Raw genomic sequence first — 18,039 nt, 5'->3', positions numbered from 1 at the left:
CCAAAACACAGTGCAGGGCTGTTTGAAAGTCCTGTTGCAAACTGGCACACACTGCCACCCCTTGACAGTCCTAGGTCACATCACATGGACAATCCAGGGCAATCTCAGACAACTCTGCTGAAGCTCCAGTCCACCACAATCCACCTAGTCCTTTTCAGGATACAGCCAAACCCAGTATTTTCATTCTTATGCACTGGAGGGTGAACTATAATATATATAACCCTGCCAATTTTGGTTAAAATCATTGCATTTTTGAAAGATTCAGTTTGTCATCTTGATTCAAAACACAATCCAATTGTATCCAAACATTGGGACAAAGCTCCTCTTAAATTTCATGGGCCATAATGCAAAGCTTGTTTACTATCCTACTTCATATAAAATCAAATCCAGTGATCCAAAGTCAACCCACAGGAGCAACCCAAAACATGTGACTGCCCAATATCCAAATATCAAAACACAAGGAAGTCCAAACCACAATACACACTAGAGGGTTAATGTTATTTGAGAATTCTCTGCTAGAAACTATAAGCTTTTAACCACCTCTGGGCCATCTGTAGAGTTTGGTCCTCACAAGTAGCCACATACTTCTGAGGAGTCGTTCTTCAGGCAGGCAGCTGACTGGATCTACGCCTTTAGGTGTTGGTTCCTCCCAAAACTTGGTAGTGGTTCAACCTCTGCCTCTAATGCGGTGTAGGGATGCCTTGTGTCTTGTGGAGAAAGTTGGGCTGCTGTGACCCACGAAGGCCCCAGATTCCCCCGGTTTACCTCTCTGTTTTGCTTCTCTGTAACATTTGCTTTCAGAAATGCCCGATCCTCCTGTGATTAGAATTCCTCCAGCAGGGGATGACAGTTATAATAGGTGTCCAAAATCAGTGCAGTTGTGATAGGCTATGTCCATCATCTTGGTCCAAAGGGGCATCTCATGGTATCTAAACATAGACCAAAACTTGCAACTGAATCACAGGGGCCATCATGCCACATTTGGTATTGATATCTTTAAAAGGTGCCCAAATCAGATGGTTTGGTCCACCATCTTGATTCAGAATGGTGTCCAATGATATTCAAGGATTCAAAATGGTGTCCAGTGTGGTATTCAAGTATAGATGGAAACTGTACTCTCCATCTTAGGAATCATTGTGCCAATATTGGCAACAGTATCTTCAGATGTTTCTGAATGCATGGATAATGGATAGGCAGGCAGACAATTCTCTATTCCATCTGCGCTCTCTCTCACTCTCACTCACACACACACACATTATTATTAGTAGTAGTAGTAGTAGTATTAATTAAATTTCTATACTGCCCTTCATCCAACGATCTCAGGGTGGTTTACAATATAAAAATATAAAAATACACAATGTAGTAACAAACAAAAACAATGCTCCCCCAGTTTAAAAGGCAATAGATTGCTTAATTAACCAAAGGCCTGGAATATGTTTTTGCCTGGCACCTAAAGATATGTAATGAAGTTGCCAGGAGAGCCTCTCTAGGGAGAGCATTCCACAAGTGGGGAGCCAATAGCTATTAATTTCATTCTATATACTATATTCAGAAGGGTACAGAGGTCACGACTTAGCTAAAGTTAGTGAGGCTTGTGGCTTGTCAAGCTCATGACATAGCCCTACAATTATTACTTTTCTATCCAGACTTTCAGTACTGACTCCAACTCTGACACTGGGGTCCTTATAATTCAGACAGAACAATGTCACAGGATAGTTTAAGACAGAAAAGAAAACCAGTCAGGGGATGGTTAGGCTATATGATGTTGACTATTTGTAGAGCTGGGCCATAAAGAAGGCTGATCGCCGAATAATTGATGCTTTTGAATTATGGTGCTGGAGGAGACTCTTGAGAGTCCCAAGGACTGCAAGAAGATAAAACCTATCCATTTTGAAGGAAATCAGCCCTGAGTGCTCACTGGAAGGACAGATCCTGAAGCTGAGGCTCCAATACTTCGGCAACCTCATGAGGAGAGAAGACTCCCTGGAAAAGACCCTGATGTTGGGAAAGATGGAGGGCACAAGGAGAAGGGGACGACAGAGGACAAGTCGGTTGGACAGTGTTCTCAAAGCTACCAGCATGAGTTTGACCAAACTGCGTGAGGGAGACAGGAGTGCCTGGCATGCTCTGGTCCATGGGGTCACGAAGAGTCGGACACGACTAAATGACTAAGCAACAAATCTGTAGAGCATTCTTTGGGGGTGGGAGGGGTTGTGTGGGAGGTTATATGAAGGTGCACCAAATAATTGTTATCTCACACACTCCAATGCATTTCCCCACTGCTTTTCTTATCACTAAAAGTCATTTTTTTTGGGGGGGGGGAACAAATTAGTTGCACAAAAGCTCCAAATCAGTTTTACCTGTGCAACCTGGATTTATCAGCAGTTGAAAAGAGGCAACTGTCTAGAAGCAACCAATGTCACATGAAAGTTACTTGCCTATCCCTAAAGCAAAAGCACTTGGGGGGGGACCTGTCTTAATAGCAATAAATTGATGTTTGTGACTATTCTGTTAAACCTTATCATAAAAAAATCCAAATATGAAGAGGGATAATACATACTTTATCAGATTTAGCTGACAAATGGATTTTGTTCTAACCCAGCGTCACATATGCCTTGGCTAATTTGGTGCAGCTGTCATAATCGTGAGCTTTTTTTTTTTTTTTACACAAAAAAATTAGAACTCATTCTTTCGCTGATTGTCAGCTCTATTTCTCTTGCAAGCCAAATATAAAAATAATTTCATTAAAATGAATCTGTGACATTTCATTACCCCAAAACTGTTGCTGAAGAGGCTAATAATCATTTATATTAATTGGTGCATATTTCAAATTGTGGCAGACAATTAATCCAAATTCTGATCTCAGCGAAACATCTGTAGCTGTGGAGTCTGTTGTGGGACTGCAAGCACACTTTTGCTGATGGAATAATGAGATGCATGCCTATAATTATGATTTCCATGAGACAGTTTACGCTGTTCTGTTTTGAGTGATGGCCTCAGCAGTGCAAAGGTGAGGCATGATGAACCATTAGTAGTACTCTGAACAGTTCTGTGCAAGGTTGAGGCTGGAGACAGAGCTCAGGTGTTGTTTCAGTAGCAGTCTGTAGTCCCACTCAAATGTTTCTTATGTGTAGGGAAATTCAGCTTTGACTACAGAATAGGGCTGCACTTTTAGCTCTGTCACCAACATTAGAATTGCCTTCCGAGACAACTGCATATTGCATACAGTTCTCTGAAGAGAAATCCTGATGCATATGTTAACACATATGCACCCATATGTCCATCTATAGTTCATAAGTATCTTGTTTTAGCAAGAGACCAGGAAAAACCTACAAGAATAGCATCAACAAAATAATACAGATCATCCATCCACAACACAAGCCAACATCCATGATGTAAGAGACAGAAGATACCAGAGACACTAACAAACTTAAATCTAGCTTGATTTCAGGTTAAACCTCTGAATCACCACAACAATTTTCAGAGATTTTAGCTAATTCCTTTTGCTGTTTTTTTCTTTGCAACCAGTACATAGAGGGTCACTCCCTGTGTTACAAAGTTATTATTATTAGGCAGGAGCCTTTTGGCTAACCCTAACTTCCTGTTCCTTCAAGTTGTCTTTTCCAGACTGCATTTCCCATTGTCTAGTGAGTACAGGGAATAGATATCTAACCTGCCATTGGGTGGGAGCAGTAGAATGATAATTGTCTGCAAAGAAATCCCAATGTTCAAGCAGCTACACAGGTGTAGGGGCTCCAAGTGACTATGACACCTGAACATTAGGATTGCCCTGGTCACATGAAACTGCTTTACAGGAATAGGTGGTCACATATAGAGATTTCTCTACAGACAACCACATGCAACACATAATTGTTGCAGAAAGCATTTGCACATGAGGCTAAAAGTGCATCCCCACACCACAGTTACCATAGAAATGTCCTACACATCACATGTGGATAGGGCTATTCTCAGGCTAAGCCTTAAATAGGAACTGTAGCTCTGTCTGAAAAGCAAGTCATGCCTTCTGTTAGAAGAGTCTCTTCATTTGCTGGGGCATAGCCACCTTTAGCAATTTTTGATTCTGACAGAGCAGGGGAGAATGCAGTTCTGCTAGGACTTCTGAGTTGGAACTCTCAGAGTCAGAGGCAGAGGCAGGTAATGTGGAATGATAGGCTCCTGTCAGACAAGTGCCTTTGAGGCTGGCTCTGGGGCCCCCACTCCAAATTTCCAACTCATCCCCTGAACTAGGAGATCATGATGTAGTCCTTGAAATGCACAGTGAGGGTGACCAAATGTCCTTTGTTAGAGCTGAAATGTCATCAGCCTGGCCAAATGTAAATGCAACCCAAAAGTGGCCTTGGGTTGCTGTCACAATCAGAGAAAGGGTAGAGGAAGGAATTGTGTTGTGCTCCTAGGAGCGAAGTTGGGATGCTCAGCAATGTTATAGGAACCTGGGAAACTGCTTTACAGTGTGTTCTACCATTGGGTTTATCTAGCTCAGTGGCGTCTACCTTGAATATGCCTGTGTGTGAATTTGTTTTATGTGTGGAGATCAATGCACGCTGATTAACACACAGTCTTTGCAGTAAGGGTCTATTCCAATGGCATGAGTATCACTACAGTAGTTTTTTAATCTGCTGCAGCCTTCATCCACCTTCACAGTCGTTGTAACATAATGCGTGTAATTTTCCACCTGTTCTGCCATTGAGGATTTATTGGATCATTCTTTGTCTAACTTCTCCCCCTTGACCTTACCTCCTTGGGTGTCTCTACTGGGAGTACAAGACTCCCGATGGCTTCGCTCATAAGGATCATAGGAACATGCAAGCCCAGTCACCACAACAAGGTGATGATCCAGCGAGTGAGTGTGTACCCTGAATGGTGGTAGTGAATGGTGGCTCTCTAGGATTTCAGACAATGAGTCTCTCAGAGCCCTACCTCAGCAAATTGAATCTGGGGCCTTCTGCATGCAAGGCAGTTGCTCTACTAATGAGCTATGTCCTCCGCCCACCACCAGCCAAACTGGTTTGGCAACCTTTCAGAGATTCTGAAGCTGCATCCTGCAGTGAGGGGATGAACTAGATGAATCTGAATTTTCAGAGCCTATCACTGACCATGGAAACTGCTCCCTTACGGCAAGTGAGACACTATTCCACAAGCTCAGTCTGCAGCCAGCTGCCAGCTGCCTACCTCCTTACTTATAATAATATAATAATAATATTTTTTTATTTATATCCCGCCCTCCCCAGCCAAGGCCAAGCTCAGGGCGGCTAACAAGCAATAATAAAAACAAGTTGAATGAATACAACTTAAAAACAAGATTAAAATACAATTAAAATATTGAAACATTAAAATATTAAAATGCAGCCTCATCACAGGAGGAGAAAGGAAAAAGAAAAAAGAAAGAGGGGGAGGGAATCAAATTGGCACCAAGCCAAAGGCCAGGCGGAACAACTCTGTCTTACAGGCCCTGCGGAAAGAAATCAGATCCTGCAGGGCCCTGGTCTCATGAGGCAGAGCGTTCCACCAGGCCGGAGCCAGTGTTGAAAAGGCCCTGGCTCTGGTTGAAGCTAATCTAACTTCCTTAGGGCCCGGGACCACTAGGGTGTTGCTATTTATGGACCTTGAGGCTCTCCTTGGGGCATACCTGGAGAGGCGGGCCCATAGGTAAGAGGGTCCTAGACTGTGAAGGTCAACTTAGTCCAGAGGATGCTGGTCCTGACTGTCAGCTTACTCCTCCTTAGAGTCAGTGTTGCTTTGGTAGAGCTCAAGAAGTAGGAGGATGACTGTGGCATTCGTACGGAGCCCCTGGTCATCTCACGGATTATTGAGCCTTACACCACTAATCCACTGCCACCAACCAGGTCCTTCCCGGTAAATCACTTAGTCTCAGTCAGGTTCTTAAGTTAACAAAGAAGAGTGTAGTTTATTGCAGACACAAATAAACTTTAACTGCATTCAAAATGTTGTTACTCTTTGCCTTCTTAGTCTTATTTTTATCCGGTCTCTAACTCATCAACCTCCCCTCATGCAAGAACCAACTGCACTAACTGTCTCTCTAATTCCAACTCTCTGCCAACTGCTTTCCCAACTGCCTTTCCCAACCAACCAACCCACCTAACACAAACCTCGGGTGAAGCCCTTTTATGAACAGGTAGGCTCTGCCTCTGACTTTCCTATTAACCCTTTCTCTCCCCCTGTACAGACATTTTCAAACAAACAGGCAAACAATTAGTGGCTATGCTTTCCTTTGTTATGTCTCCATGAAATACTGGCCTCCCTGTCTTCTGTGCTACCACCTCTAATGAGTGCCAGCTTCCATTAGTCTATGACTTCCCAGTGTGGTGTAGTGGTTAAGAGCGGTAGTCTCGTAAACTGGGGAACTGGGTTCGCGTCTCTGCTCCTCCACATGCAGCTGCTGGGTGACCTTGGGCCAGTCACACTTCTTTGAAGTCTCTCAGCCCCACTCACCTCACAGAGTGTTTGTTGTGGGGGAGGAAGGGAAAGGAGAATGTTAGCCGCTTTGAGACTCCTTAAAGGGAGTGAAAGGCGGGATATCAAATCCAAACTACTACTACTACTCTTCTTCTTCTTCTTCTTCTTCTTCTTCTTCTTCTTCTTCTTCTTCTTCTTCTTCTTCTAAAATCTGCACACCAAACAGAGGAGGATGCACAACTCCACCAATTCTTCCTTCTCATTACCATTGCCTGCTTCAAAAAAAAGCTTTGACAAACAAGCACAGATTCACTCCTACAGAAGGGGGCAATTGTGAAGGGATTATTAAATTATTTTTCGCAGCAGATGATCACGTTCAGTGATAAGCCTATGACAAAACTGTTGAACATTTAATTTCCCGGGGATGTGAAGACAGACAGATGACCGAATAGAAAAGGGGGTGTATAAAAGGAAGCTTGTAAGATATCCTAATGGTACTCATTTTAAAAACTGCCATCAAACGGTGATGGATAATGAAAGTGATTTTGCTTAGATAAATTACAGGAATGACACTCTGGAGAGGTAGAATGTACTTTCATTTATTAAATGAGTGAGTTAGTGCTAATGCAGAGGCTTAGCACTGAAATGTGCTAATACATTCAGAGAACTGGATTCAGAAGGTGTGAAGACAGATTGAACATGTGTATGGGGGAAGAGAGAGAGGGATTCATTTTGTAACCATTTGATTTAAGCATGTTAAGGATGGGGTGAGATTCATAGGTCTGTATCACCACCAGTGAATTATACCAGAGTGAAAAAAGTAAGATGGGAAAAGAATGGTATTTCGGCTGCTTGCTTCCTCAAATTGAATGGAATTTTAAAATTTTATAGACGAGATGTTTCCAATGATCTCTCATCCGTCACTCCGATATAGTCAGCCCCGACACTGCAGACATTTTGTGTCATTGTTCAACTTGTACAGAGCTGCCAGCAACACATATTACATATTTATCAAATGCTGACAATGCAGGTCTAATTCTATGCTTAACTCAATCTGCTGTCTTGGCAATGCAGTAGAACAGGAATTGTCTTTGTCTGGTGTGTCTCTGCAAATTATTATAAGCAAAATAGACTTAGGCTGATTTTGTCTAATAAGTGCCGAAGCGCTTATATATATGATTATCTGGTATGGGTTGAGGACTTTGTGGGAAAGAATGGAGCTCATATATGCTGGTTGCATACTGGGGCTAGTGTGATTCGACAAGTGAATGTGTGCAAGTGTGGGAAGTGTGACCAATGACCATTGATGGGATTTTCCATGTTAATCTGTCACTACAGATAATTAACAGTGAATAAAGATGTGATTTGGTCAGAGATGCACAACCTCCATGACATTTTTTATGCATTGCCCATAATGCATAGCCCCCAAATGTGGAAAGGTAGAAAAGTGCATTGATGGGTTAATGCACACAGAATGCAAGAGTCACTGCTTACTTGTGCATACCCTCTAACATCACTTGAAGACTTTGCACATTTTGATCAGGTAATGTGTGGAATCCATTTGTAAGTTCAGCATTGCTCTTTCTCCAAAGTGATGGCAAACAAATATATGTGTGAACCTTGCTTTATAAATTACTTGATAAACAGGGCTTTTAAAAGATGTTGTTCATATTTGTCACTTGATGGTTTCAACCATCAAGTGACAACTTGCACATGAGGATCATCCATCACATACCGATCAAAACTAAAATAATTTTCATATTAAGATTTAGTTCCTCCCATGGATTTGGTTCTGACATTCAGCTGACAATGCATGTTCCTTAACTGAACAATGAGAAATGAAGGAATATATATGCATGTGTGAACAAGTTCTGAAGCTGCACATGGGAATTACTTCTCTATGGTAAGAGCTGCATTCAACCTGTGTGGTGATCATTATATAGAATCACAAATTTGTATACCACCAAAGTATACATATGCAAGATACATATCCTGGGAAGCTGTGACTGGCTGTTGGTTCCCACCACACACACAAATCTACACAAAAAGCAAACACATGTTGGTCCACTGTAGTTGACAAGCTACAAACAGGTTGCATTCTGTATTAGTTCTTGCAGGGAACAAGTGCTTCTTGTATAAGAATTTGTCTCCATCTGAAGAAGGCCAGACCCATCAATAGCTGTTACAAAACGACACTGACATGGATTTATGGATGATGTACACATGCCTGTATATCACTCAGAAACACATCCCTCAATACCTCATACCTCCATAACTCACAGGTGACTGTGCATACATCCTATAAAGTGCTGGTGTAATTCAGCTCCATTAAAAATAACTGGAGGCCTGCAGCCAATGTTTTGGCTAGTAAATTCCCACACAATACCCTTCCCCTTAGCCACCTAATCAGTGGACTGTGCAAGAATATATCTTTTTCTCTTGAGCCTCCCTTCTTCTAATATGTGATCTCAGTGTTGCTCAACTCTTTTTCTCCTGTCTTATCTTGTCTTTCGTCTGCATGCTTCTTTTTTTCCATACATGACCTTTCTTTCCCTCCTCCCTCCTCTCAGCAGTTCCTTTTAGGATTGGGTGAATCAGACTGACATACATTCCATGTCAGTTTTGCACGTCTTCAGTCATAAGTGTATTCCATCCCATTGTCTGCTAATTATCCCCACCCACAACACCCACCCACAAACTTCACATTTAAATTATACACACATTTGTATGCCTTTTCCACATAAAATTCTCATTTTGCATGCATTTTAAGAACTGAAACTGCAGTACAATTTTCTGATAAGCGCACAATCAATTTCTTAACTGTGTGTGTTCCAATTTGTGCACAGCTGTGAATTGTATTGGTTTATTTTAAAATGTGCAACGAATAAAACTTTCCACCATCCTTAGATTCCCCCACCCCCATGTCTAGTAACACACTCACACACATACACCTATCTCAGGTTCTCTGTGTCATCTTAGGTTGCCACAAACATAACTTTTTTATTTGCAAGTCAATATAAGAAACACCTATATGGACAGAAAAAGTGAGGGGTGTGTGGGTGTATGAATACATAAATCAATCAATGTGTGTGAAGTGACACTTAAGTTCTTCTTGTGGTTTTCGATCCATAGTGAGCAACCTCAGCCTGCTGTCAGTCAGCCCCTATCTGCCTTTCTCCTTGCTTTTGTCTGGGGGTATCAGTGCAGCCTGGGGGGTATCAGTGCAGAGAGAAAGGTAGGGGTAAGGATAGTTGGTTCCATCTGTCATTGGTCCTGGCTCTGGCTCTGCCCATCATGGGCTCTGGTGTCACCCAGTTTGTTTGTTTTTTAACTGCCTTCTGCCCTAGCAGTCCCAATGGGTACCAGCTGCCACTGGAAATCAGTGTGTGTGAGAATGCTTACCAGAAACTAAAGTATCACATTCAAAACGTCTTCTATGCACCACCTGTTTTGTTAGGAGCCAAATTTGTACACAGGTTGTTTGAGATGAGCTACAACACTTTAAGAAGCTGAATGATATTTGCTTTTGGTGGCGCTTTTAAAAAAGATGGATGCTATCACCACCATATACTCTTATAACAAAGTTGTGAGTGTCGAGAGTGGGAGTAACAGCAACTCTTTTCTGCAACGAATAGGGTAATAATTCTCATTATCACCACATTTGCTTCAGTAAATGTTTGTTGCTTTGTGGCCAGCTTTCTACATTCCAAGGGTATGTGTGTAATTATTATGTCTTCATGATAAAGGTGACATATTGTGAAACACTCCATTTTCTGATTTTAATGCTGTTTTTAATAGGGTGTGCATCAGAATAACTCAGTTATTATAAAGCTCAATAGACGGTAAGCTGTTTCATGGAATAAGGATACACTTCTGCAAAAAATAATAATAATTAAAAAGTGCTGTGCTGTAGTAAAAGCAACAGAAGGAGAGTTTCATTTTTAAAAATGTATTTAAATCATTTATATGCAGCTTTGCTAGTGCTCCTAACGTCTTCCATAAAGCACACACAATTTTTTTTTTTAAAGTCTCAGTATTAGGATGGAATAGTGTGTCTTGCATAATGTGGCCTGAGGAAAAAGATTGAGTTCCAATCTTCAATCATAGGGTAATGTTGTTGACTTATACAAAAACTTTGGCGTCTCAAGCCCATGGTTGGCAGAGTCAGAGGTAAAAGTGGGTGGTATTAGAGGCAAAGGTTTGTGGCAAAAGCAGGGAGAGCAATGGATGCAATCCTTGCATTTATACATTCTAGACACAGAGAGAGGTCAGAGGTTTCTAAACACACAGATATACCTCTCTATCCCCTTCCAAAGCAATAGGTGTTCAACAGCATAGTCTAGCCAGGGAAAAGCACTTAAGGTGGACATGGAACAGGTCTGGTCAGTGGAGTGGCTTGGGGAGAGTCCTGAGGGCCTGGTTGCATTTTCAGTGAACAAAATGTTTGCACAAAAATATGTATTTTATGTTTTTAAATGTATAAAAATGCAAGTTTTATTCATGTAATTTTTCTCTGTACTACATTTTTGGGAGAAAAATTGTCATCATGCGGCTGTTCACATGGCTGCTGATATATGGCCACACCTATTTTACATAAAAAATTCACATTTTATTTTAAATGTATGTACAAGTTGCATACAGGGTGCACACAAAGGGACAGAATGGCAAAGAACTGCATGCAACACAGTGGAAATGAGACACAACAGCACACAATGGGATGGAGCAGACATATGATTGAGTGCTAGCAAGACCAAAACAGGACCAAACTACTTACTTAGCCCATCCCATCTTACACTGCAATCAATGAAACTCATTCAATAAAAGAGGACCTGACAGTGCACTGAGCACCTCCACCAATGGAACTTCAGTAATGGTGGAGTCTTCAAAGCACCTTGAAAATATGTCACAGCATGCTACTGAGAGTTACATTTCTCTTAGGGCCAGATTGCAAAAGGCCTCTACCTACTTGAAAAAGCTCCACTGAACAGCCCTGGGAAGATGCAACAGCAGTGGGAAAAACTATTTCTATGCCACCATCACAGGACTGACTCAGTAACAAGCTTTGAACTGTGGTTCAGTTAGAACATGACAAGCTTCCTTCTCCACCTTGCATTCTCGTTTGTCTGACTTCAAACTGAAACAGTTTCTTTATAAACAGAAAATGCAGATTTTGTGTGCAAATCCATGGCAAATCTTTGCCAGTTCAAAAAACATGGAGTTCGATTCAATCAGTGTAATAATCTTCTTAATTATGGGGCACCTAATTAAGACAGCTGTTGAAAGCTTGTAACAGGAATTTAACAAGGCAGATATACAGTGTTAAGAGTCCCAATGCAACACATTATCCGAGCCAAGTATATTACATTGAAAGACGTTTCTTGGTGACCCTTTCTGTTGTTAAAGGGAACTTTCTTATTGCATATAAAATTGAAGTTCATCAAAATATCTGAAATCAATCTACTGGCAATAGAGCAATGCACCATGGTTGAATTCATATCTCACCAGTAGAGCATATATACTTTGGGTTGTATGTAACTACCTTAGATTTGACCTATTAAAATTATTGTGTCTAAATTAGTCATGCCCATCAATTTCAATGGGTCTACCCTGAGTAAAGCTGAGTTGGAAATTCTGTTCTTCAGCCAAGTCATGTCCTATGACCTAGGACAAAGTTTGTGTAAAATGCATATATTAATTAAGATCACATTAAAAAATGCATCATATAGGTGTGGGCAATCCCAGATTAAATCAGGCCTAATTAGACCCTAAACTTGAATTAGCAGGGTCCTATATTCAGAATTTTGTAGGAAGAGTTTGTTACTGCTGGATACATTCTCCCAAAGGATTCCTAAACTGCTTCCCACATTGGAACTTGAGAGCTTCTCTAATTATGCACACAACCCTAGTGAACCCAAGGTTCTAATGAATGTGATTTACTTGGCTGAATCCCAGGAAAATATCAACCCAATTCCATAGGCTGCTGGCTTATTGTAGTGGTGGGTTAGCTGTAGTTGCTCCCAAAGCAACTGGCTCCACATCTCTAAGGAGACTGGCCCCACAAGCTCAATGGCTTGACTGCCCCTGCTTGATTCTATCTATTTAGGAAATATCTATCCCTCCTTGAATAAACCTTTATCCCAAAGAAGGACAGTTATTCCTTGCAGGGAAAGCATAATGTGCATTAAATGATAGTACACTGAAAAAGAACACTCCATGATAATTCAAACCAAATGGCAATCCTGCTGCAGTTCAATTCATCTCAACGAAACCTCATACAATCACATGCCATTTGCTGACTGCTAAACAAAACCATATCAACTTGCATCAAGGGCACCATCAATCTCGTGGAAATCAGCCCCTCCTTAGCAGTAAATCATGTAGCAAAAAGAACCCCCCTTTTTTAAAAAAAAAAAGTCACTCTCTTTAATGATGATGTCACTTGTATGTAAATTAGACTATCTAGATGTGAATGCTTTCTAAGAGGTACACAGTGTTTTATTTTACTTCCCCTTTTAATTGGCTTAATTACCATTTTCAATTTGATCCAATTTTCTTTGAATGAGTTCAAGCTAACTTTCTAAAATGTCAATATACATCTTTTAAATATTGAATAGTGTTAGTTTTCTAAAAGAACAAACAAATGGGTTTGAAACTATGAGGCAATGAGAGCCTGCTACAGAAATTTGGATTCTTTTTGCAGCAAGCATGCAGCAGGCACCAACAGAAAAATGATATGGCAGCAGTCTCCTGTGATTCTTTGTTGTAGGGATGTGGGGGGGACACCCATGGCCCTCCACATTTTGCTGGATTACAACTTAAATCAACCCTGTATATTGGCCATGCTGGCTGGGCCTCTCCAACAACATCTAGAGGGCCAGAGGCTAGGAAGCCCTGCACAATGGCTTGGCTCAGATGATACCATCTCAAGGGGTGTGTAGGTGTGTGATACTGCACTTAATGAATTTTATTTTATGAGATATTTGAGAATGTGACTCCAAAATTCTTCAACAAGCAAATTCTTCAACAAGCAAAAAGAGGTGATGTGCACTGGTGTGCAGTGAAATTTTGTGTAGGGGAATGGCAGTTTGGGCTAGAGGACCAGCTTGTGAGGGTGATGTCGTCCGTGTGACAATGTCATGCATGTGACGTCGAAAGCATGAGCATCATGCTTCTTTCCCTAAGCTGGGAAGAAGCTTCCTGGGCTTTGGGAAGGAAGGGCCAGGCTTTAATACTTTAATTTACTGGAAACATTTAGGGGACTATCCTAGTTCCCCTGGTCCATGGACTGCTAGACATTGGTGATCTGGCTAACATAATGTTATTGAACCTTCAAAAAGCTTTCAGCAAAGACTCCTGAGCAAGCTCGACAATCATGTGATAACAGGAGAGATCGTCTTGCAGATCAGGAATTAGTTAAGTTTAAAGAAGCAGAGAGTACACAGAAATGGACAGTTCTATAAACTGAGAGACAGAAAGGTTCAGCATTAGGACTTGTGCTTTTTAAAGTTGTTCATAAACAATCTGGAATTATGTGTGCACAGTGAGGTGGCCAAGTTTGCTGATAATGCTAAATTGTTCAGGGTTGTTTGAACAAAAAGAGATTGCAAAGAGCTCCAACAAGACCTGCCCAAACTGAGTGAATGGCAAATGAAATTCAGTGTAAACAAGTGTAAAGAAATGCATGTAGGGGCATATATATATATGTATGTGTGTGTGTGTTAATTTCACAAATATGTTTATGGGCTTTTAACTGGTAGTGATAGACCAGGAATGAGCTTGGGGTTGTAGTGGTAGTTTAATGAATATGTTGACCTAGTGTGTGGAAGCTGTAAAAAAGGCAAATTCCATGCTAGCGATCATTAGAAAAGGAATTGAAAATAAAATTGCCAATACCATAATGCTGTTGTACAAATCTATGGTGTGACCACATTTGAATACTGTGTACGGTTCTGGTCCCCTCACTTCAAAAAGTGTGTTGTAGGGTTGCAAAAGGCTCAGGAAAGGGCAGCCAAAATGATGAAAATTAGAAAAGATTGCAGCATTGAAGCATTTGGGACTTAACACTTTAGAGAAAATATGAGTGAGAAATTGGTTACCTGATGGATTATAAGATTATGCACTGCATGGAGAAAGTAGGTAGAAGTTCTTCTCCCTCTCTGGTAACAATAGGACTCAAGAGCATCCAGTAAAACTGAATGTTGGATGACTCAGGACAGATAAAAGAAAGTACTTATTTCTGCACCACATAGTTAAAACTATGACACTCACTCCCAAAGGAGGCAGTGATGGCTACCAACTTGGACGGCTTTAAAAGAGGATTAGACAAATCAATAGCATAGCTATGCTATGCCTCCATGGTTGGAGACAGTGTGCTTCTGGCTGCCAGTTGCTAGAAACCAGAGGAGAGGAGAGTACGTTTGTGACTGGGTTCTGCTTGCTGGTTTTCCACAGGTCGGCCCTTTTCCTTTTACTGTCACAGTCTATCTGGCCTGGTTCTGAAACGTTCATTAAACTGCTATACCTCTAAAATCTCATCCGCTAAGCTTTTTTCTCTGTAATGTAAGCATATTCACTATTGCAATACTATGCTAATCAGTTTCTATATTTGAAATAAGCATTGGTAACTTCTGCTTATGTCATGAAGTCCTAACTAATCTCACCTTTTAACAGAGTGTCAGTCTTAGGATTCCATGTCCCCATAATCTTGAACCCCATTGATTTTCCTTTAATCAATCAATACATGATATGATATATCAGTATATGATATATGCACATTATTTTAATCCTACAATATCCTGCTTCTCCAAGCTCAAATGCCTACAAATGTGTGGCGTAATATTTGAAAAAAGTGCACTCATATTAGCCCCAATGGACGAAAGCCCAAATCATGCAGCTGATTCCTCAGTTTGAGGAAAGAAAACGACCATATCATTTGGGCCTATCAATCTATTTCTGGTTGGTGTCACTTTTTCATGTCTTAATTCATGAACTCATACTTCCCCATTTCCCCATTAATCTGAATTTAATATGCAAAGAAAATCTGTATTTTTAAAATGGCATTGAAATATAACAGAGTCTTGAGGCACTTTAGACCTAACACATTAATTATGGGGATAAGCCTTTGGGGACTGTTGTCCATTTGACCAGATGCATTAAGTAAAAAGAGCCTGTTGGTTCTGGTCAATGGCCCATTCATTTATTTATTTTTAAAATTTGTCCCATATTTCACCATTTGGCTCTCAAAGCAGCTTACAACAATAAAAATTGCAATATACAATAAATAAATAAATTTGTAAATCAAATCCCCTCGAGCTAAAAACCTCATGAATCTAAATCCCCTTTCCCCAAAAAGTAAAACATCTGAGAAGTCTTCAGGGTGCAAAGGCCTCCCAAAATGAAACAGCCTGGCAGGCAGTAAGGACAGTACCTGCTTAACGTGGGAGGGAGTTATGTAGAGATAGGCTCACGATCCTAAAGGGACTCAGACCCTTTCTACTCCCACACAAAAATTTTTTTGGAGGGGACGGGCACTCCCAAAATTGACTGGGCCAAGCTGCCCCAGCCTCCACTGCAGCCACCGTGTGAGAGTGCAGGTGAGGTGGCTAATTGCTTACCCACTTCTCTCTCTCCTGGAGTGCCCACTCTCATCTCCTCCCTTCTGGTGTTTTAGCACAGACCCAACACACTTCAAGTCCCCCACCAGAGAGGGGACTTGGCTGCTGCTTGCTGGCATCCAGGTGGGGAGAGGATGGGCAATGCATATTGTCCCTCAGCAAGCCCCTCAGCTCAGCCTCTCAGTGCCAGCCCCACCCAAGGCTGTGCTGTGCTGCCTGGCGGTCCAGTCCTCAGAAGTGCTGGGTGAGGGTGTAAGGCCGCACAGCACTGCCAGGCCAGGGGGACTCACCCTGCTCTTTGCTTGCTTGGCTGTGGTCTCCCTCCGGTGCCTTTTTTGGGTATGTTGGCAAATGCCTAGTATTCAAAAATTCTAATCTTGCAGGAGTATAGGAGATTAGAAGAGGAACTAAATGTCTGCCTGAGCAAACCTGGCTATTATGATGAAACTTTTTCAGCAGCTAATGGTTGCTCTCTTTCACAGCACTTGGACTTAGTACCATCATCTCCGTCTGCCACATCTCTCCTCTGAACTGAGCTCACAAACTGACAGCTCACAGGCATGAAACAGATGTATCCCAAGCCACGTCCACCAACCCCAATCTCGCCCCCCCCAAAAAAAAACCCCACCAGTATGATGGTTGTATACATGCCCAACATATGAAAACATTGAGGATCCATTCTGGGTCTTCTGAAAAAGCTGGATTTTTATTTATCTTTATAGTATAAGAAAAAGCAGGGGTTTTTCTTTTATTACATTATTCTGGAATACTAGCTAAATAATGATAACACTCTGTGGCAGCATGCCAAACATATCCGAAAAACCAGGAACTACATACCTGCCAGGATGTTGTCAGTGGCTGGTTGCCCAGGAAAGAATAAAGACAAGGAAAAGTTTCTTACCATCTTTTTTATTTCAGTCTTTACAGAGGGAGGCTATAGAACCCAGCCTCTTGGATAATGGTATTGTCTCAAATGAATCTCCACCCCGTCTCTCTCACTTTCTCATTCGTCATTCTCATCACCTCCTCTACGGGTGCTGCTACGTGCCCTCTGTCTTCAAGCTCTTTCCTCTCCTACTTTTAAGGCTTGCTGGGTTCTGAGAAATGGAGGCTCTGGAGCGATTTCTAATGACAACATGTCAGCTGGGTGTTGTTTCAGCTCTCCCATGATTTCCCAGCTTCCCCCTTCATCTGCCTCTGAGCTGCGACCTCCCTCAAACCCCTGTTGTAAATCTATACTGTCTTCCTCTTCCTCCCTGGAAGGGTCATGATGGGGAGACGGTCTCCACCATTCCTCCTTTGCCCAGTCCCTGACAATACCATTTTAAATGCTAAGTGTGGAAATGACACACACACACACACGGGTGGTAAACAGTGAGGTCAAAAGGAGGCGGGAAATGCAGTAAATAAATGAATTGATGATGATGATGATGATGATGATGATGATACAAATCCTCCTGTTGAAATAAATCATTCAATACATGTTAGAACAAGCATCTAATTTCCCTCTTTGCTCTCTTCTAGTTATTCTTCTGTGATGCACTGTTATTCTTGGTCAGATTTTTCAAATCAAACAAGTAAGAAATAACTTGGCATCCTTTGATCTAAAAAAAAAAATCACCAATATAAAATTGTTTGGACATGCTGATAAAAAAACAAAAAAAAACTTGACATGACATATCAGCTTCACATCTTTTATTCTTTTTCATAAAGAAATCCCAAACAGGATAAAAAATAATTGATCAAATAAACACGGCGACGTGTATAAAGGGCATAAAACTTTAAGGCACTGAATAATTTGAGGATTATTCTAGCAACAGCAATAATTTACACTACCCAAAAGTGATGCTGTATTTTTATGATGCTCTGATCTTCTTCACGCCAAGGGCCAGGCTACAAAGAGGCATGTTCCAAGAAGAATCAAAGATTTTTAACGCTGGCATGATTGATTGATTGATTGATTGATTGATTGATTGATTCATCCATCCTT

At 41.3% G+C, this 18,039-nt stretch overlaps 1 long non-coding RNA gene across 3 annotated transcripts in view; it reads left to right on the top strand.

Annotated features, from left to right (window-relative positions):
- Positions 1-6,111: 6,111 nt before the first annotated feature.
- Positions 6,112-18,039, top strand: part of LOC309362164 — a 71,618-nt gene continuing 59,690 nt past the window's right edge. For all 3 annotated transcript variants that reach the window (XR_014164814.1, XR_014164815.1, XR_014164816.1), the window contains exon 1: positions 6,112-6,154. This is a non-coding gene — a long non-coding RNA (uncharacterized lncRNA). The remainder of the gene's footprint in view (positions 6,155-18,039) is intronic.

This window comes from Podarcis melisellensis, assembly GCF_964234715.1.
Source record: "Podarcis melisellensis genome assembly, chromosome: Z".
Classification (NCBI taxonomy): Eukaryota; Metazoa; Chordata; class Lepidosauria; order Squamata; family Lacertidae; genus Podarcis; species Podarcis melisellensis.
Note: the sequence above shows the minus strand (reverse complement) of the source record. Positions and strands in the feature narration are given on the sequence as shown.